General features: G+C 36.1%; 1 protein-coding gene across 1 annotated transcript in view; it reads right to left on the reverse strand.

The window, feature by feature from the left end:
- LOC106050973 (tripartite motif-containing protein 2-like) overlaps positions 1 to 13,139 on the reverse strand; it is a 70,163-nt gene extending 57,024 nt beyond the window's left edge. The window contains exons 1-2 of the mRNA XM_056007642.1: positions 12,989 to 13,139; positions 5,322 to 5,638 (exon numbers count right to left, since the gene is read on the reverse strand). The gene's annotated coding sequence lies outside the window, so the exon portion shown is untranslated. The remainder of the gene's footprint in view (positions 1 to 5,321; positions 5,639 to 12,988) is intronic.
- Between the last annotated feature and the right edge of the window lie 8,247 nt (positions 13,140 to 21,386).

A 21,386-nucleotide genomic window follows, 5' to 3' on the forward strand; every position in this document is an offset into this window, starting at 1 on the left:
TGACACAAAGTCAAGTTTAAAAAAAAAAAATATTAATTTAATTTAATGAGGTCAAATCAACGATGGTATCGTCGATTAGGAGAGAAAGGGTTAAGAGACTTATCTAGGCTCAGGTGGACAGCCAGAGATAGGCACTGGAAGTATTATTTCCACTCAGCCAAGATAAATGAAAGAAAGACTAAAGCCTCAAAAGAAAGAGATGTCCTTCCAAGTCTAACTACTCTCATCTACACTTTAAATGTTGCAAGATTTTAAAAATATTTTTTTTAACCAAGAGAAAAAAAGAAAAATGGTGTCGCCATGACAGTCTTGGACCGAAAACACTTTACTGACAAAAGATAATGACCACCTTCAATGGACAATTTGTAAAACCCAGGCTTCAAGAATTGAAAGCAGATCAAAGTAAATTACACCAGGCTCGTAAACTGTAGATCAAAGCAGTTGGACATTTAAAAAAAAAAAAAAAGCCCGTTCAAACCATCATTGTCTAAAAACGAATTATCTTTTATGTAGGAAAAAAAACAACACGCGTGGCTTTGGCTAATACAAAGCAGAGGGCTTCAAAAAGAATTTAGAATAATCAGCAAATAAAGTCAATAAATCTACAAAATAGATGATCACTGAAGTCAGTGAAGCAACCTAAAGTGGATGGTTCTAATTAGACATGACACAAGAATGAAGTCTTGTTGACTGATAGGATAAACAAATATACAAATCTTTGACTACACGGCTTAGCGTCAGGGAATTCCCAGACGACAAAGCCTAGATATGTAAACTGTATATATTGTGTCATTTATGTGGCATTGTAGCTATATATATATATTCTCCTTAATTGTCGAATATGAGCACTTTTTTTTCATTTCCAAGAATTTCAAAGATGGCTATGGAGTCCAACCCTCGCTTTAAAAAAAAAAGCCAGCCACATGGTTAGGTTGGATCGGCTACAAATATCCGTTTTCTTTTCTCGGCTTTTTTTTTTTAAAGATTTTCTTTCTTTGTTGATGGCTGATCTCCTTGCCTCAAATCGTAAAACTCCGACACTCACGCGATCGAGAGCTAGCATTTCCCCAGTCGTCAATGTCAACCTCACACTTATTGAGGGGGGCCTCTTGAATCACTGTGTCTGTGGTGACAACTATGTTACAAACTGTATCTTAGATATAGTGATCCCACTGTGTCAGATATGGAGTATCTCTGAGTATGATGACAGAGTCACAAAGCTCTATCTAAACACAAACTCACGGATGACAACAAAAGAAGCGGACTGGGAACAGTTCTGATCAACCAGTTCAATGTGACGGCATCTTCTTCTTGAAACTGTCAGGTAGAGTTGAGCCTTTGGCTCTTGGAACTCTAGGCCAGCAAAAGTGAGCAAGAGAAATATAGATGTGACGTAAGTCGATACTAAAGTGTATTTCTAGTTTCCGAGTTCATCCTGGACAAAATGACCCAAATCTGAACATGTTTTCTGTTAGATCTAGATATCACGTAAGTCGATGTTAATGTTGATGGGATCACACGTTTTGTTTTTCTGCATTGCCCTAAGACCTAATCAAATAGTATAAAGATCTAAACAAATTGTTTTAACAATGGTACAAGTATATATTTAGATGTAAATTAGATATTGTAGAAACTCTTTCAAAAAAAAAAAAAAGAAAACGTTATTAGATCTAGTATGATAATTTTTCTACTTTAGACAACATAATCAAGATATCTAGGTAAGTGAAATGCGTAGTGGAGAATATTTAGGAAACAAACATTCCACGGGCCAAGTCAATGGTTTCAATTCAAACATCTATATCTACACGAAGTTGTCCCAGTGAACATCGTGGACCAGAACTGTGAAACAAGAGTAAATAAAGCGAGGCACGCCACACACACAAAAACGTCCATTGTGCCAAGTTTCTAGTTTTACGATCAGGTACATGTAGGCTCTCTAACGTGACAGGCACACACACACAAATATTGTCAACTTTCAGTGTCTTAGTCTCGTCACACAGTGCCAACTATCAATTCTTTGCGGTAATAACATCCATAGACATACCCGTGTGCAAAGAAATCATGCATACTAATATATACTCATTCTGGTCCCCCAAAACCAAATGTTCAGGTTACAAAAACGTGTCCACACATTTTGAAGCATGACATTGTAAAATTATGTCAGGTTGGAAAAAAAAGTGAAAAAAAAATGCAACTTGACAAGCAATCTGGACTGGACACGCGACATATTTATATGTAGAAAGGTAAGGCATGCAAGCATGAGTATCTGAGTTAACCAAGAATAGTATGTGCTAACTCATACATGCGTTTCTATGTTGAGGAGCACCAGAAAGTCAAAAGTGAAGAGAAACACAATGAAATGACTGATAAAATCACAGGGCTCCTGGCATGGTGGACTCGCTGAAAATTGGAGAGCTAGTAAAAAACAAAAGGGGCCTAACTCCCTACAGGGTAGGTATCTTGCCGGTCCCAATTCCGAATAAGGAGGTGATCATAAAGCTAGCAAGCTCACATAGCTAAACTATTCTTACAGAAATCGCAACAACATCGAACCCTCTAGAACTTGAACCGCCTTCAGGAAGCCAACGCACCGACTAACCTTCTGAGGACCCAGGATAGGGACTTGGAACATCAGAACCCTTTCGATGAAAAAGGAAAATAAGAAGCCCAAATTAATCTGGAAGAGGTCAGTCATCAGTGACGACAGTTGCTCAGAACCTAGCTCAGTGTATACGTATGGTTGCGGCCCGATGCTCCCCTTGGGGCTCACAAGTCTATATCCTACACGTGGTCTTGGTTCCAATGTCAACAACGGGACGTGGTGAACAAGTTAGATTGATTTGGTTTGATTTTGATTTTAGGCACATCGGCACAATTTAGGCCATGTCGTACCTGCAGTCCCTTAAGGACTACTCTCTCTCTACATAACAGGGGCTAAATTCTATACAGTTAAATCATTAAAATCAAGGTCTATTCACAGTTAAAATAGTAAAGGTAGTAAAAATTTAATTTGGTAAAAATCTAATGTAAATAGTACATGTTCACAGATTCATAAATCAGATCTTCGTAGACAACCCCACTTCCCGGATAAAGCCCAGTACCTTCCCAAGGTCGAAATTGTCGAATAGTGTTTTTAAGTTAGTGGCTCTAAAAAATTTCACCCTGGTATCTGGGGCAATCAACGAGGATATGTTCCACGGTGAGGCGAGAGTCACAATACTCACAAAGTGGGGGTGTACAAGTTACCAGAGTCTCCTCGGATGGGGGGGGGGGGGGAGTTGTGTAACTACAAGAACGCGATGGTTGTGGTCAGGCTCATCTGAAGGTCCACAGCGGCCTAAGCTTTTAGAAGGAAATTGTTGACACAACCTTAATTTTATTCATTCAAACGAGGATAGTGTTGTGCTGGCCACATACGTTTCTTGTGACACCAACCCTCTCAAAAGTGAACTTTTCTATACTAATAGTACCAAAAATATAATACATATTTTTTTAATTGCGAAACAAAAATATTATACCGCGGCTCTACATGAAAAAAAAACAACACAACAACTTGAAGAAACAACTATATGAAACCATGAAATTACTGTTAGGATTTCTTATTGAATGACAGGGCAAAGAGTCAGTACATTGAATCCATAATGAATTCTTTTGTCGTCTCACTGGCTTGCCTCGATGATTGTATGTTGATTATTCTTCCTACCTATTACAAGAGTGAAACGCTTTTCAACTTCCCCGGAGCCGCCAGTGTTGTAGTTGACCAAGTCTAGACAAATAGCCTACTTAATGGTCAGCTCTCGAGTACAATGAGCACTCCCACTCACGTTGACACTCACCGCTATAATAGACTTGTATTTCTAACGCCTGATTAGCTTTGTGCGATGTTTTCCCCTCGATGTATCGGTGTATTTGGTTCCCTCTCATCTCTAGACCCCTGGTGTAGATTGAAACAACAAGAACACATCCTGACCCCCCCCCCCCCGAGTTGAAACAGCAAAGTTTGTCTTGTGACCTTTCTCTACGGGACATCAAACAAGGAGAAAAATGTCGGTATATAGATTTAGGTAAACCAGATTGGTGAAAATGTGAACTTTGTGTGTTTCAAGATTGGTGAAAATGTGAACATTGTGTGTTTCTTTGTTTTACCTCCCCTAACTCTGACATTAGTGTTAACACTTTAACTTAGCACCTGGCTGGTTAGTGAGACTTCACAGTCACATACATAGGATCAAATATCATCTATAAAAAAAAGTATTCATTGCCTTTTTTTTTATATACGTAAAGTATGTATCGCAATGATTATTAGTAAGTTGAATAGAATAAGAAACATAGTGATTTACTATTATAAATCATTTATCTTATGTATCTATATAAGGTAGATCGCTTGATATAGGACAGGGGTTCTCAACCTGAGGATCGAGACCCCCTTGGGGGTCGATTAACGATTTGCCAGGGGTCGCCTAAGACCATTGAAAATATGGATTGTTTTTGTCTATTCTTCTATTGCTGTGAGGGTGGGGGTCGCAGCAGAGTGGGGGATTGTAAAAAAAAAAGGGGGTCGCAGAGCTTAAAATGTTGAGAACTGCTGATATAGGGGAACAAGAGGAATAAACCAAGACGACCAAGTCTACAGTTGAACAGGGGCAACTCCTCAATGCTGTGAAGCCAAGAAAGATATGACTTTTCCCAGACACTGATGGAATTCGGTTGGCCAAGACTATCTTTCAGAAGAAGCGCAGAAACAGGCTCACAAAAGAGATAAAGCTCCAACACCAAGAAGTACACCGGCCCTTCCCCTGACACGCTAATGCCGACGGCTTCTGGTTGGACGATGTGGAGAATTTTAGCTGTCATGTGGAGAATTTTAGCTGTCACGCGATTTCACAGCATCCAAACTAGTCAAATGAAAGTTTTGATGATGATGATGATGATGATATTGCACATCAATGTAGGGTTCATTTTTTTACATTCATTCGTGTATTTTTTTGGTCAATAAATAATTGTGCAAGGTTTTAACTGGATGCGAGAATGGGGTGGGAGAAATAACGTGTACAAACATTTTACAAGACAGATTGAGTTGATATAAAAAGGGTTTTAATATCATTATAGCCACTGTAGTAAAACGAAATAGCAACCTATATTTTTTTTTTTGAGGGGGGAACATAAAGCAAATAAGACTTTACTGGCAAAAGAGACAGACAGACAGACAGACAGACATAGAGACTATATATATATATATATGAAGCTAAGAGATGTTATGGTAACATTCCTAAACAAATTTCTACAATTTGTTTCTAGCAACAAAAGAAGCCTATTCTAACCTGGAGACTGTAGTTGAATCGCCGCCGTACTGAGACAGAAGACTTCTCCTGGAATGAGCTCCACTAGGTGTACAGCTAATTGATACGAACGTTTGACTGAACTCAAGGTAAACGAATAGTCCAAACATTTGAGTCTCCCTTCACAGCAAGGCGACGACTTGCTCTTGTTCAAATGTTACTTCTCCCTATGTCGCCGAGAAGGGCGGTGGACTGGTCAGTTGGGCTACACACTTGAGATGTGTACACTGCGTCGCCATCAAGAGACTGCTGACCCATATCTTTGGCAATTCGATCTCTAGGCCTGATAACGTTGTAACCTATATAGAATGGAGAAAAAAGAAGGTCGAGGGTCAAATGAATTCTGATGAATGAACTTCTCTGCTGTTGTTTATAAAGAAAGCACATGCACATTGACACAGACGACATAGAATTGTAACAAATATTTATACGCAACATTTTAGGTTAAAACTACAAAAAAAAAAAAAAAAGACTGAGCTTAAGAACTTGGTAGGAACAAGGCATTCAGAAGAAGACAATGCGAAACGAATAAAACTGTATCTTATCTTATAAGATACAGACGTTACTTCAAAAAAGAAGATTACGTCCTACGCGTCATGCATTTAGTCATGCATATTAATCAATGACATAAATTCTGCCAAGTCACTGGTTTTCCTGGCTAGTTTAGGCAACCCATTCCATGCTCTAATAGCGCTAGGGAAGAAAGAGCACTTGTACAAATTTGTCCTAGCATATGGAACGAGGAATGTGCCTCTATCTTTGTGTCTTTGTGTAAAGAGTTTAAAGATGTAAAATTATAAGTGCACTTTTCCAGTTTGTAGTTAGACAATTCTCCCAGTCTCCCAAGTGTGTATAGTGGCCACAACTTTAAGCTGAAGGCACTTAAAAGCAATACAAAAGAAAGAAAAAGGTAATTCCTAGAGGCTCAATAACATGTCCAGTTTTGTTAAATTAAGACCGGGTCGCCAGCCCCGAGCAGGAAAATGCAGTCAAGCTCTCGGCTCCTTGGATGACAGGAGATGGACAAACATGGTCAGATAATTGACCAGTTTCCATTTGTTCAAATACTGTAGTAATACTAGTTGCAGTTGATATGGATGTAACCTGTTTAAAGCTGCTGCTCTAAGTCTTATACTTAAGTAGAACAGAGCGTAATTAGCTCCACTGCGCCTCTCCTTTACCAATAGACACAAATCTAATGTATACATTCAGACATGTTGCTTCACAATAGAGGAGCTACTGTTGTTGATTACTGAGTAGACATTTGCAAGCTGAAGAGCTACGCCTATCAAGTGCTGAGAAACTTAGTTGTTAACGGATGTTGATGTGTAGCAGCAAACTGCTGGTAGACAACTAAATAGGTGAAGGCGTAATGCATCTTAACTCATAAAACTTGAATCACTTCATTGTGTGAACAAACTAAATAACACTTTATTAATCATATAAACAAAATTAACTTCTGATCAAATGAAATAAACGTAGTAGACTGTAGTAATATCGTTTCACAAAATGTAACTCACTAAAATAACTCATTTTCAGTCTCACGGTCTGGAGTCGTCTGTCCAAATGACGACAGTGCCACCTATGTTGGATCATTTACAACCAATCGCTAACCTCTTCCCACCGTCACCATAGAAACAAACACACACACACACACACACATATTCCATAACACTCTAGCTAGCAGAATCGTACAGTTAGGCACTACATGTATAATTTCCGGAATCAGGATTGCTAGGAAATAAACAGCAATGTTATAGGTTGGCCGGAAGCCCGGAGCTCAAGTTTCTGAAACGAGGGTCCGGAATTCGAATAGCGCCAAAGGCTGGGATTTCAAAGTCATCGAATAAAAATCAGTTTTAGAGAGTAAAGTTTCTCTTTGGGGGAAGTACTGATATTTGTAGATATCTTAAAGAAACTATAGTGAAAACTAATGGGAGAGTAAACGGTGCTCGATATATATATATATATATATATATATATATATATATATATATATATATATATATATACAATAAATTAAAGTGAAAGGTTGAATAAGAAAAGGGGAAGGGGTTTGCAGGACAAGCTCATTAATACAAACGTTATTAACGATCAACTTCATAGATGGAAACTTAAAGAGATACGCTCATAAAGTGAAAAAGTTAAAGAGATACGCTCATAAAGTGAAAAAGTTAAAGAGATAGGCTTATAGAGTGAAAAAGTTAAAGAGATACGCCCATAAAGTGAAAAAGTTAAAAAGATACGCTCATAAAGTGAAAAAATTAAAGAGATAAGTTCGTAAAGTGAAAAAGTTAAAGAGATACGCTCATAAAGTGAAAAAGTTAAAGAGATACGCTCATAAAGTGAAAAGTTAAAGAGATACGCTCATAAAGTGAAAAGTTAAAGAGATACGCTCATAAAGTGAAAACGTTAAAGAGATACGCTCATAAAGTGAAAAAGTTAAAGAGATACGCTCATAAAGTGAAAAAGTCAAAGAGATACGCTCATAAAGTGAAAAAGTTAAAGAGATACGCTCATAAAGTGAAAAAGTTAAAGAGATACGCTCATAAAGTGAAAAAGTTAAAGAGATACGCTCATAACGTGAAAAAGTCAAAGAGATACGCTCATAAAGTGAAAAAGTTAAAGAGATACGCTCATAAAGTGAAAAAGTTAAAGAGATACGCTCATAAAGTGAAAAAGTTAAAGAGATACGCTCATAAAGTGAAAAAGTCAAAGAGATACGCTCATAAAGTGAAAAAAGTTAAAGAGATACGCTCATAAAGTGAAAAAGTCAAAGAGATACGCTCATAAAGTGAAAAAAGTTAAAGAGATACGCTCATAAAGTGAAAAAAGTTAAGATAAAGCATTAAAGCAACAACCGGTTTTCTTTGCTTTTCATGGATATCAGATTCTGGTGAAATTCAAACGTACTCTACAGTTCTATTGCAACCATCTCAAATAAAAATCCGTCCATTTTCATTGAGCTCTATTTTACGCTCAACGCATAGATCTTGGTAGTAGGAGTCTTATTAGGAGGGAGCAAGCGTTTGACTGCAACAGGCAAATTAAATCTGAAGTTCACAGGCGCGCTGTGGTGCCAGTCGCTCGTCGGGAAGAAAAGAGCATTATCTTGTTCCTAGAGCTAACAGCAGGGACATTTCGTCTGCACGTCTACCTGTCTGCGACGTACGGCGAGGCGAACTCATTTCAAGAAGAGAAAAAAACACAACAGAGGAACGATGTATTTATCGCTCAAGTACTTGGGTCTTAACTCTTTCACTCCGAACTGACGATACCAGCGTCGATTCCACCAGAATGTGGTAAATAATTACGGAGAGAAAGAGTGATGAGTAAAACAAAATAGAATTGAATACAAGTAGATCTAATGCAGAAGACAAGTATGTTACAAGCACACATTTTCTCCTCTTTCATTTTTTAAAACCATTTAGCACACTAAAAAAAAACAACTCGATGAGTACCCCCCCCCCCAACTCCACACCTAAAAGGACAGGGAAAAAAAACACAGATCTAGTGGAAAATACGTAGCGGTAGTTGCGGTTAGAGAGGAAGTGAGCAAGTGCCAAAAAAAAAAAATGCACCATCACTAAGGACTAGAGTATACGATCCTAAAACGAGGCTAATTCGATTATTCGGTGGCTAAAAATAAAGATGACGACGTAGCACCCCATCCACCCCTCCCCACGGCTTCTTTTTTTTTTCTTCTTTCAACAGCTTTGGCCTAGTTTTTAGGTGCATAGTGCAATAGCCTACAGACACGATAAGGATTTACACTATTTGAAGTCAATCAAACATCGGACCATCGTTGTTGCACGTTAAACAAAAAAAAAAAATACACACGCCACACATAAAGAAGTTATGCGCTTTACGATAAAGTTGGCCGTCTAGAGATAAGTGCTGGGGGGAGGGGGGGGTGAAACCTGTCACTTTTTTAAAAAAAGAGGGGACGTACTGTCGATATTCCCGACGAAAAATGCCCGATTACTAGTCGAAAAAAAAATTTAAACAAAAAAAAAAAAGATAAAAGGCATACTTGATTAAAAAAAATTCGTCTATTGCGACAAGAGTAGAAAATTTACTTCCTTTACTGTGGACATTGTTGAAAGCATAAAGCGGTCAAAATGAGAAAAAACATGGGCATGATTAGAACATAGCATAAAACCAATGTTCCTAAGTCACGACTGCAAAAAGTGGTGTTTTATCAGAAAGTCTTCATTAAAAATGTACTACTGCAATGGTGTAGACTTGAGGTGAAAGACCCACTTTATAATGCCAGCCCACAGACACACACATTGCACATATGCCTGTGAATTCAAGTATCACTTTTACTCTCACTGTGACACTATTTCTGAAAATCTTCACCATTTCCTGGCCATATAGTTTTTATTAATTTCTCAAAGTATTGCCCCAATTAAAATTCCATAAAAAAAAAAAAAAAAAGAGGTCTTGAACAGGATTCTGATAGTCAAAAACTCTGGTCCCTAACTGATAACAACATCAACTTCTATCTCTAGAAAACATTTGCAATTGTTTTACTCTCCCTTATTTTGAATTTCCAAAACATGAACTTAGGACGTGAACAATAATTTTGCCTCACTAAACAATAATTGTGTCTTATCTTACTGAACAATAATTTTGTCTATCTCATTCTTGTTTTAATGCTTAGCAGCTTGAGAAAGGTTTCTTCCCATTTTCAAGCATCTATGAGGTCCAAATGGGTCAATCAGGGAAAACTACAATCTATTTGCTTGTTGCTTTAATGAAAGGGAAAAATAAAAATACAGAAGCACTTGCCCCATCATGTCTAGTTATTTTATATAATGTAATGAAAAGTATAAATGTATCTTTATTCTGTTTCACTTTTTTGAAATCCAGACCATTAAAAAATTTGGCTAATGAATTTTATTTTTTTATTTTAAATTTTTACATTTAGAGTTTCCACAAAATTACTAAACCTAACTTCTTTCGGAGATCGGTGTATATGAAGCTCTCTTCTACTTCCACTGTGTCATGCTTTACATGACAAACCCTTAGGACTTCATTGATCTTTCCCCCTTCTCTGAGTCACCAATAAATCAGCAGAATATTTTCTTCCTTAGTGCTATTATTTTGTTAAATTTTCTTAACAAGTGCATCGCAATTTCCCAATAGAGACTTTTGACTTGATGTGAAAGACCCACTTTATAATGCCAGCCCACGACACACACATGCACATATGCTGTAAATTCTAGTATCACTTTAACTTATCCACCCACCCTAACTCTCCTGATCACAACCAAAAAACTAGCCCTATACAAAATCTCAGACTTTTCTTCAGCTTCTCAATTAAATTTTTAATATACCCTATGTTTCTTTCTGACCGTAACACCCCCACCAAGCCGCCTCACCAACCTCACACAACGCAGAACCGCTTTCACACTTTTCAGCCCTTTTTTTATTACTATGAGTATCCTTAAATTTTTTTTAGCATCCTCTGATGGATCGACCCTTCCCAACACACTTTTCAGCTTTTAAATGCTATATATTCTATAAGATTATGTAAATATTCTTTAATCATAAGACAAGCAATGTATGCAAACATTATTTAGACCATCAGTTTCCAGCCTAGAGGAAAAAAAAATTTGTTTTCGGAAGGCCCCAATTGCAATTCCCGTTCCCCACATTAATTTGGGGGGGGGGGGGGGTGTCTGTCTTCTAAACATGGGGAAATATCAATTTTATTAATTGTAATCATTTATTTGATTCCTTTTGAATTTAGAGTGTAGAGAAATGACAGTTGCTACAAGGAATCATTCCTTGCTCTCTTGAGAAAAAAAAATAGACTCTAGATCTTTTTTATGTTAAATAATATATAAGTTGATTGGGGGAAAAGAAAGAACTTGTTTAAAAAAAAAAAGGAATATTTAATTTGTTTCTATTTATGATCTATTAGATAGAATGATATTTTGTCATATTAAATCATATTGAAAATTGAAAGATCTAGAATAATCTAGATCTAGAATAAATCATGTATCATATGGTTAGAATTTTAGACTAATTTATCACACACACACACACACAAGTAATAAATGTATACTAGTACAATAAGTAGTATCTATATTATACTCTATACTAGTCTATAGTGAGTCTAGAGTGATGACAGTCTACTATTCTACTAATTCTAGATCTAGACTACTAGACTATAGATCAAGATCTAGTCACTGACTATAACTATAAATTATTATTGTCACGTACTCATTGTCTATTTTTATCTCAAGGTTTAACAGCAGATTTAAGCTAGCTCTGGAAAGTCCAAGTTAACATCATCTTTTTAACAGAGAATTTATAATTGGTCAGAAATGCAAGCTTAGAGCATTAAGCTGTAATTTGATTGGTTGGCCAAGCGGCAAAGAGATATTAGTCAAGTGATAATGCTGGAGGTCTGAGAAGATTCTAGAGATTTCTGAGAGTCTCTAGTTGGTATTCAAAGAAATAAGACATAAATTATTATATTGTTTAGATCATCTAATCCAGTAGAAATATGTTAATATGTTAACCATTTCATTTAATTACAGTTTACTATTGTAATTATTGTAAATAGCTGTTTTAAATTAAAGTTTCTGTATTTGACAAGGAAATGTTTCTTCAGTGAATCTATTAGTAATAGATCAGTACTTAGATCATCTTATCAAATGATAATTTCTAGATGATCATCTTATCAAATGACGATTTCTAGATCATCGGCAATCACGATCATTGATTCTACAATTCAAGTCAAGATCATCTTAATGTGACAGCAATAAGTCTAATAAGAGGCATATAATTAATATAAGAGATTGTGACATGCACCATACAGCGTGATTGTGACAACTTAGATTTATAATAGATCTAGAATCTATAATATATATATATAGTCAATATAGACTATATTAATATATCCGTATAAAATGTAATCATAATCATGATAGCGAAAGGCCTTGGCTATGTTTTATCACGCTCACATCTGCAATATTTTAAGTTTCAATATCACTGCCTGGTATGGCAATCTGAGCATTAAAAATAAAAATAAACTTCATAGAATCCTAAATGCTGCTGGCAGAATCATTGGCAAAAAACAAACCCCATTTGGGCAGTTGTTTGAGACAAACATCTATAAAAAAGCTAACAAGATCCTCGAAATAAAGAATCACCCTTTGTGTCAGGATTTTGTGATTTTACCATCACAAAATAGATACAAGACACCGATAGCAAAGACAAACAGACACAAACACTCTTTTGTTCCCCTGGCAATCAAATCATTAAATAAGAACAATCTGGTATAAACTTTGTCACATGTAAATTATGAGTGAGTCTGGTGTGAATGTACATGCACAAATTGTAAGACAAATTTCCTTACGGATAATAAAGATTATATTATTATTATTATAATGTCTATCAACTATAATAAAGATCTATTCTATCATAGTATTAATCATACTTTATTACTTATTTAACTTATCATAAATAATCATAGTATTCATTTAATTCATAGTCTATCTATATTACTATTTAATTTAGTCTATTACTCTCTAGACTCTAGACTCTAGTGACTCTAGACTCTAGTCTCGTAGTAGCGTAGTCGTAGACTCAGATTGATTACTCTAGATCTAGGTCTATAACATTTGTATTACCTCTAGATCAAGATCTATAGAAAGTAGATATATAGACTAATAGATATAGAATCTAGATCTAGATTATTATAGATCTATTAGTAATTTAGTGATCTATTCTATATATCTTCATCTACGTATATCATTAGCAGACAACAAATGAAATTATCGGAGTCTTATTGAAGCGGAAGTAGTTTTTTTATTTACTTAGTAATCGTACCAGGTCTGGTAACTCTCAAAATAATACGCACTCCACTTCACCTTATTGACCTCCCTTGGTCTGTTAGCCCGTTAGGGCACCACTCATGATCGGTCAACCGTCTTCCTCTCTGTCCTTTCCCTTTGAACGGAAGAACAGCCTTTTTAATGTTTGTTACGTACAGATGAGACTTTTAATGATACAATAATAGACTCATATATGGTAGATTATGTTGACTTTAAACTTAATGTACAATTAATAATGTGTCAACAATAACTTTAATTACATTCCTTCGTTTTCTCCCTTTCAACACGCATTCGCACCATTCCAAACGTACACTAAGATGCGCACGTAACAATGTTGTTTTCTAATCGTTTCTCTGCCCCTTTTTCCTGGTACTGTTCCTTGAAGGAAGGACTTTGCAAGTACTGAGGACATTTTGGTACTGTCATATTTTTTTTTAATTAAGTTATCAGTTATAGTAGGCAATAAACTATTAGTTTTGTTTAATAAAAAAAAACCGCCAACATTTGATCTGGAATAGTTTATTTTGGGAAAGGGGTGATAGCATTTACTTATTATATGAGACGCCTCTGATTGCGAGTCGTTGTGGTCTACATTACATCATGAAGAAGTTTTGCACTGAGCCGACTACTGCTCTGATCGCGAAGGACCCGCTCGGGAAAGACAAGCTTTAGGAACTCTCCGTGACTTACCCTTCCTCCCCCCACCATGCCCCATGTCCAGGGGCGGACTTAATATCAAAATCGGCCCGGGCATTACCATAAAAAAACCGGCCCACATCTAGCATGTCATATGTTTTTTCTCCCCTCCCCGCAACATACACTAATCTAAAAAAGTTAAATATAGAGGAAGCTATCAAACATTGGCTAATATTATAGACATAAATATATTTATCTATCAATTTAAAATTCTATAAAAATTCAGGCTATGTGAAATTTATCTTAAAAAAATACTTTACAGATATTCCTACATACAGATATGTATTAAATGCAAGGATAGGAAATCTTTGGCACAAAGTATTCAACAGTTATAAATAGAAATATTAAATGCCATACCACGAAAATCTCTGAGACATTCTCTCTTAGTTTTGTATGGAAATGGATTTTCACAGCCCATAAATTCTTCTTCAATGCATAAACACTCTTTGTAGTTGACTCTACATCCTTTAAATCTCTGAGTGCAAATGTAGTCTTCAATGGTTTCTACACCTTTCAAAGAGAAAATAAAAATATGCATTAAAAAAATTAAAATGTGTGTACAATATCACCAAGATAATGAATGGCTGCCTGGTCCTGTGGTAAGTGCTCTGAACTGTTGTCTGGATGGTGTATAGGTTAAACTTTGCTGACCGCCATACCTTGCCGCCCTGCAGAAGGTTTGGGATTGGATGCAATAATCTTCAAAACTGAAGGAATGTCCAAAGCATAAAAATAAAATGGACCAATCATGGTATACTTACTTATGGTAATCACAATAAATGTCCATAAGGATCACTAAAGCAGTCATCGTCTTAGTCTTACTCCTGTGAGGGGAGGGCCACATCTATCCAGGTGGCTCTGAGCAGCTTTCTTCATCTGCTCCCATGTCATTCCAGTATCCTCAGCTTCACTGATGACTGACCTCTTCCAGATTTGCTTGGGTCTGTCCACTTTCCTAGCGGATTCAATCAAGTCATTCAAGTGCCTGCCTTGAAACATTGGTGGCTGGTTTTCGTCCCATCCAGCTCCACTTTCACTTTTTAATATGACTATGGGTTTTCGCTTGGTTCTTTCCCACAAGTTGACAGTAGATATCTTTACAGGCCACCTACTTCCTAATATTCGGCAAACTGGTTGTGAAAGTCTGGAATTTTTTTTTTCATATTGGCTCTCCATGTCTCAGAAATGTATAAAGAACCAACTAAACATTTGGTATATGCAAGTTTAAGATAGAGCAAATAAAAGCCCTCTACAGGATTCTAGAGAGGAAAAAGTTGTCTTTTAGTCTTTTTATTTATTTTTTTACATAATTTTTATGTTTGAAATAACTTTTTAGAACAGAAGACTCGACATCTCAGCTCAAATCACCTGCAGGGTGGCAAGCAGGGTTCAAACTTACGATCATTGCGACAACACTCCAAGGATCAAAGTATGTAGGCTATTCCAAAGATCATGATGTCATCATTATGTCAAAGATAAAGAAAATAATACGGTAGTCAAAATGCAATTTTGTGCATTTTTTTTAACACATCTTATCTTATATAATAGAGGTTACTTCAAAAAAGAAGATGATAATGGAATGTGCCCTTATCCTTGTGTCTTTTAGAGTATTTTATTAGATTTTGTTTTTGTATTTGAAGATTATGGTTCAGTGTACACGTTGTATGTATAATTGCTACTTTTACTTTATACTTTTGGGTCTTTTATCCTGAAGGCTTTCTAAATTGAGTGATATTAATACTAGTCAAAAGTGAATATTTGTTTGTTATGAAAAATACTGCTCTATTTTGTGTCTGTTCTAGTTTCTTAATGTTTTCTTGAGTTGAGGGGTCCCAAACAGAGGATGCATATTCTATTATTGGCCTAACCAAGGTTAAATGACATTTTAGTTTTATATTCTTATTTCAATAATAGAATTTATTTTTAATAAACCCTAATGCTTTGATTTTTTTATAGTTTCATCAATATGGGGATTCCATGACAGTTTTTCATTTATAATAACACCTAGGTATTTTGCGTTTTTAGTCTGTGTTACATGAACTTGATAGAATGATCATGACTTTATTATACTTTTGATTAAAGAAATTGAGAGAATAGAAGTAGAAGATATAAATAATAGATCTGCTGAGATTGTCAATTATAGTCAAACTGAATTTCCATTTGATTGGATCAATAACAATTATCTTATCTTATCTCTCACAAATTAAATTGGAGCTTCCACAAAGTCTTTTACAAGTAATTTGTTTCATCTACTGAGATCTATGTTGTTGTTTTTTTGTATGCTATAAATGAATGTTGATTTACATGTTTTAAAGCCAAAACTGGTTATCACTTGTAGATATTCTTAGGGGCCTATATCTTAGTGTGAGATGCAGGCCATTGCAGGCATTCTATAGAATACTTAGCTAAGAATTATCTAGCCAATTAGGAAATTATTATCTATTTTCTACTTTGCTCATGAAATCTATAGAATTTTCAGGCATTCTAAAGAAAGACTAGCTGTAAATCAGGCAAATGAGAACATTTCTTATTTAGAAAGATTTAATAAATAAAATATCTAAAAATAAATGAGGAAAAAAAAAGAGGACTTCTTAAGAAAAAACAACAACACTTGTAGTCCCATTTGTCTTGATACTAAGTGAGTCATTTAGTCGTGCATATTAACTAATGATTTAAATTCTGCCAAGTCACTGGTTTTCCTGGTTAGCTCAGGCAACCCATTCCATTCTCTCATAGCGCTAGGGAAGAAGAAGCATTTGTACACATTTGCCTTAGCATATGGAACAAGGAATGTGCCTTTATCTTTGTGTCTTTCTGAGTACTTTATTAGATTTTGTTTTTGTATTTGAAGATTATAATTCAATGTTTTATGTATAAGTGCAACTTTACTTTTGAGTCTTCTATCCTGAAGGCTTTCTAAATTTAGTGATTTTACTAACAGTGTTACTCCAGTCAAAAGTGAATATTCGTTTAAGTATTTTGTACCTTCCTATCATTAATATTACTTTAACTTCAAGTATTATTATAATACTTTTATAGTTATAGGCTGTTCATTATTTTTAAATATTTTTTTTTGGTTTGTTCTTAAAAATTTGATAAATATTTGGTAATTCTGAAGGAGTTCATGGGTCAGCCATCTTTGTTACTATTTTGTTATTGTTTATGTTTTAAAGAAATCCCAAAATAGTGTCTTCAAAAATACCAAGAATTAATCTTACTTCCTGTTTTCAAAAGCAATGCTATTTTCTTTTAATTTTGATTTGGTGTCAATACAATATGTTTCTTGTTGTTCTGTCTTCTTTTTAATTGTTGTTCTTCTTCTAGCCAGCTTTATTGCTGCTAAGCTGTGAGCTCTTTTGCAGACTGTGCCAAGGAAAAAAAAGAATGCTGTTTTCTTCAGTTGTTCAGCACTGTCGTACAGGGTGTTGGTTATGTTGGGCTGTAGTGGAAGTAGGGTCTGCTTAAGGTGGATTAGGAAGGGGCATTCAAAGAGGATATGGTTTACGGTTTCATAAGGGTGGGCGCAGTGTCTGCAAATGGGGAGTTGTGTGGAGTTTATTTTGTTCAGATGGTAATTTAATAGTGGTGTGTGTCCTGTTCTTAGTTGGAAAATGTAGATTATTCTTTGCGGGGGAGGAAGTTAATACTGTCCAGTTTGTTAGGCGTTGTTATTTCTTTGTACATGGCTGTGCCTGTGTTTCCTGATGCCCATTGGTTGAGCCACTCCTCTTTGTGATTGTTGACTAACATTGACCTTAGGGTGAGGTAGTTAACAGGTCTATCTTGTTGTTCCATAGATGAACCTGCCTTTGATAGCTTATCTGCCTTTTCATTTCCCATGATGCCAATGTGTCCAGGGATCCACTCTAGTGTGATATTGATATTTAATTTTGATATCATCTGGTGGATTATCACAATTAGTGTTGTCAATTAGTGTTTTTTCTCTGTTATTAGATAGGTGGTGTTTTAGGGCTAGTTTGTCAGTAAGTTGGATCAGAGTCCTTTGCTTTTTTTTGGTTGTTTTTCCTATTTCTCTGTGTTAGTAGTTTATTAGGATGATCGTCCTCCAACCTTCTGTATCTCTCAATAGTTTCTAATGCTGCTCTGTTGCGCCTTAAATTAAGAGGTTCAATATTGGAGTCACAGGCTGCCGTGGGAGTAGTTCTCATATCTCCACTAATTAGTTGCAAGGCTTGGTTTTGGATTGTGTCTAATGATGATTGATAGGTTTTGTTGGCAGCTACTTGTATGGAGAGACAGTTATCCATTACAGATCTGACGTATCCAGTGTATAACTGTCTTAAGGTTTTCTTTTCAGCTCCCCAGGATGCTCCTGCTAGGTGTTTTATTATGTTTAATCTTTGTGATGCCTTTTCTTTTAAATCTGCCATAAAGTGTTTTAGAGACAGTTTTTGATCTAGTTTTACACCAAGATATGTTGGATTTTCTTCTTTAATTATTGGCTGTGAGTCTATTTTTAGGATGTAGTTTCTTTTTGCTGTTTTGTTGCTGTGGCTAAAGATTGAATAAACTGACTTTTCTTTGTATATTTCCATTTTCCATAATTTTGAATATGTGGAGATAGTTGTGAGGGCTCTATTTAGTTTGGATCTAGTCAGCACTGGATATTTCTCTGTAATCCAAATTAGAAGGTCGTCTGCATAGAGTGCCTTATTGACCGAAATGAGGTTTGGGAGGTCATTCATGAAGATTAGGAAGAGAGTCCAGCTAAGGGCTGTACCTTGTGGTAGTCCTTCTTCCAAACATTTTTACTAGAGATGGCACCTTTGAATCGGGTTTGGATGGTTCTGTTTTTTAAGAATGCCCTGATCCAGCTGTACATTTTTCCATGGATGCCCATTTTTTTCATCTTCAAAAAAAAAGACCTTTTCTCCACACTCTATCATAGGCTTGTTGCAAATCTATAAAAACTGCTGTAGTGTGCTTGTTTTCATGACATGAAACCCTTCTACTGTGTCCTGGATAAAACAAAAGAGGTGGTCTTCTGTTCTACTTGCTTTCCTGAAGCCAGCTTGTGCATTGTGGAGTGAGCAAGTACTTTCTAGCCACCAATAAAGTCGGTCATTTTTTCTGCCATTTGTCAATGTTGGATGTTAGAGATATTGGTCAATAACTTTTTGGGTCTCCAGGTGGTTTATTTTTCTTTAAAATGGGTATTATGTTTGCGGTTCTCCATTCCTGTGATATGTCTCCAGTTTCCCATGTGTGGTTGATAAAGTTAAGTATACAGTTTTGGGCCTGTTGTCCTAGTCCCTGGATCATTTCATTTGTTATTTTATCGGATCCAGGGGATTTTCTTGGCTTGAGACTTCTTAGAGCAGTATTGAGCTCATATAGAGTGAAGGGAGTGTCAAAGATCTGACAGTTGACTGTTGGAGCTTTTTCTTCCTTCTTTAAGACATTACTAAAGGCCTGGTCCAGTTGTTTTCTTGGCTTTGATTTGTTAATGCTGGCAAAATATTTATTGAAGGTTTCACCTTTTTAAGGTTTTCTGTTATAAGGTCATCAGTGCCCTTTATAGGTTGGGGGTTTGTTATTTGTTTCTTTCCTGCTAGCCGGTGCAGAAGGGTCCAGGCCTTTTGACCATCCTTGTTTAGATCTAGTTGTTCGCATGTTGTGGTCCACTTTTTCTTTTTTAATTTTGTATCTTATAAGCCCTGTCAATTTGTTGTACTTTGTCTAGTTCTCTATAGTAGTTTTTTTTTCTACAGTCTTCCAGGCCATGTTTCTTTCTTTTACTAATTTATCTAATTCTGGTGTCCAAAAAGGTTTGTATTTCTCAACTCGGCCTCGAGGGGTGTGATTTTTAGCTGCTTGTAAGATGTTGGAGACTATAGTTGCGTAGGTTGAGTTGACGTCTGTCTCCAATATGCTTGATAGTCTTGTGTCTGTTTCTTGTGAAAAAGCTGCCCAGTTAGCTTTTTTATAGTTCCATCTAGTTGTTTTGCTGGATTGGTATCTACCTGGTGTTCCAATATTGAGGAGTATAGGCCTGTGGTCACTACCTATGTCTTCAAGAACTGTTATTTTAGAAGAGTCAGTAATGTCTGTAGAGATAAAAGTTAGGTCAGGTCTGCTAGTTGTGTTGTGTGCTCTGTGGAGGAATGTTGGAGGTGAGGTTTTGTTTTGCAGAAGTTGTAGGTTAGAGGCATTTGTCACATCCTCTATTTCTTTTCCACGGTTGTTGTAGTATGGGTAGCCAAGGGAAGGTGTGTGTGCATTAAAGTCACCAGCTATTATTGTCCTTGTGAAGTGTGGTAGTTGTAGGTCTATTTCTGCTGTTGATGATGGTGGGCAATAGAAGTTGGTGTACTTAGTTCCTCCTCTCCAAAGGAGTATTTCCTGCATGTCGATATCTGTATTGTTCTGTACATGTTTTACTGTTGCTTGAGTGTCGTTTCTTATGAGGGTCATAACTCCATGACATTTGGTGCAAAGGCATCTGTACTGTGTGTAGCCTGTGATGTTTATTTTTTTCTTGGGCAGTAGTGTTTCTTATAATAGTGCTATTTCAGCTGCGCGGAGAGGGGGGAACTGATGTGTGGGCAACATCGTTCCGACCACAGCTGAGCTATTGTATTGAGCTAATCATCCTAATGCCCAGGCATTCATCTGATTTTCCGTGAGATGATCCTTGGTGCATGGTGAAGTTGATCTACACTTGGCTAACTAACAAGGAGAGGGAAGGGGTGAGAAAACACTTTTTACTAGGTTCGTGACTATGGATCATCTCATACATAGAGAGAGTAGAGGTAGAGAAGAGAGAGATGGGTGGTGAAGAGAGAGACTAAGATAGTAGATTGACTCTTCAGTCTTGAGTCTAGGACATCTATATAGATCTAAATCTAGGTCTATAACATTTGTATTAGCTCTAGATCAAGATCTATAGAAAGTAGTATATAGATATAGAATCTAGATTATTATAGCTCTATTAGTAATTTAGTGATCTATTCTAGACTATATCTTCATCTACGTATATCATTACTTAGCAGACAACAAATGAAATTCGGAGTTATTGAAGCGGAAGTAGTTTTTGATTTACTTTTAGTAATCGTACCAGGTCTGGTAACTCAAAATATTACGCACTCCACATTAGTTGACAGTAATGACATATATGACTCTTGTAAAACTGACTTTTAAATAATTTCAATATGTAACATTGGCTACTTTCGGGCTTCATATACATTTAATATTATCAATTTTAACTTTCTAAATTAATTTTTCAATAATTTGTATATAAAAAAAACAACAACCTCATATTCCTTAATTTTTCAATACCAGTTTTCATCTGGACAAGACAGTGTTCTTATGTTTATATACTGGCCACCAGGTTCGCTGGTCTTATCTTCTTATCTTATATAATACAGACGTTACTTCAAAAAAGAAGATGATTACGTCCTACGCGTCATGCATTTAGTCATGCATATTAACCAATGACTTAAATTCTGCCAAGTCACTGGTTTTCCTGGCTAGCTCA

This window comes from Biomphalaria glabrata, chromosome 13 (genome assembly GCF_947242115.1).
Source record: "Biomphalaria glabrata chromosome 13, xgBioGlab47.1, whole genome shotgun sequence".
In the NCBI taxonomy this organism is placed as follows: Eukaryota; Metazoa; Mollusca; class Gastropoda; family Planorbidae; genus Biomphalaria; species Biomphalaria glabrata.